Below are 1459 nucleotides of genomic sequence, written 5' to 3' on the forward strand. Positions count from 1 at the left end.
TATCTTTTTGCGGGGGGACACAGTTCGACCCATACCCAACAGGTGAGTTGTTGTAAGGAAACACTTGTACAGAGGGACCTAATGGACAAAGGTTTGGGGAACTCTGCCCCAGCCCGAAGAGCATGGGAAAGGGAGTCAGGGGGCCAGAATCCCACCCCAGCCTTGCCCTCACGATGGGAACTCCTTGGGCAATCCTGTTGTCCCCTTCTCTGAACCTCGGTTCCCTGGAGTTTTCCAGCTGGGTCCCACAGAGTCCCCGAGGAACCTGGGGAGACCTGGGGGAGGTCAGAGAGGGCAGGACTCCAGACCCCCCAGTATTAGCACCACTTTGCTCCAACTGTTATTGGGACAGGGGGAAATCTCTTGTTTGACATAAAGGCACCAAAATAACTTGCAAGATAAGAACCCTTTATTAATTCATATATTTTTAAAATAGGGAACTCTTCATGGATTTGCGTGTCCTTTTGTGCAGGGGCCATGCTAATCGTCTCTGTGTCTTCTACCTTTAGCTGAAGCGAGCACTAAAACACTTTAAAACCACTGGGCTGGTGAGTCCGAGCGACTCCTTGCACCCACTCTGATTTTAACTCATTCTCTTCCCTGGACTGGGAAGGGAGGAACAGCCACTGCTCACTGCTCGCTTTTCTCTGGGAACAGAGTGTCTATCTGCACAGATTTTGCCCTCAGGAAAGACCCCGGTCTCCAGGCTCCCCTCTGAACCCCACCAGAGAGGAAGTGGAGGAGGCAGCTCAGCCTTGGGGCCCTTCCCTCACAGGCTCCAGCCACCCGAGGGACCTTTCAGTTCCCATAATTTGTTAATTTGCTGCTGAGGGTCTTCCTGCCATGGGGGGTTTGTGCACGCTGTTCCCTCTGCTGTTCCCGCTGCTGGGGAGGTTCTTCCACCCCTTCACCTGCCTGCTGTACTCAAGCTTGGTCCCGCCTTCAGGGAAGTCTTCCCTGATCTCCCCTGACTAGTGAAGCACCCCCGCACCCCCACCCCACCACCAACATGGTTTTATAATCTCTAGGATATGGCTCATCCCTGTTGTGCATCAGACTCACCTTAGCAGCTTTTTAAAAATACCCATTCCGGGGGAGCCTGGCTAGCTCAGTCAGTGAAGCAGGCTACTCGTTTTTTTCTTTTTAATTTTTTTTTTTAAAGTTTAGTTGTTTACTTTTGAGAGAGGGAGGGAGGCAGAGAGAGAGAGAGAGAGAGAGAGAGAGAGAGAGACAGCACATGCGTGCGCACCATGGGAGAGGGGCAGGGAGAGAGAGAATTCCAAGTGGGTTCTGCAGGGTTAGTGCAGAGCTCCATGCGGGGCTTGAACTCAGACCCGTGAGATCATGACCTGAGCCAAAGTCGGACGCTTAACTGACTGAGCCACCTGAAGCATGAGACTCTTGATCTCCAGGTTGTGAGTTTGAGCCCCATGTTGGGTATAGAGATTACTTAAAAAAA

The 1459-nt window shown here is 51.9% G+C and overlaps 1 non-coding gene across 1 annotated transcript; it reads right to left on the reverse strand.

The window, feature by feature from the left end:
- Positions 1-428: 428 nt before the first annotated feature.
- On the reverse strand, positions 429-531 carry LOC122488816. The gene has a single exon (XR_006298739.1). It is a non-coding gene; the product is annotated as a U6 spliceosomal RNA (small nuclear RNA).
- Between the last annotated feature and the right edge of the window lie 928 nt (positions 532-1459).

Source organism: Prionailurus bengalensis, chromosome A2 (assembly GCF_016509475.1).
Source record: "Prionailurus bengalensis isolate Pbe53 chromosome A2, Fcat_Pben_1.1_paternal_pri, whole genome shotgun sequence".
Lineage (NCBI taxonomy): Eukaryota > Metazoa > Chordata > Mammalia > Carnivora > Felidae > Prionailurus > Prionailurus bengalensis.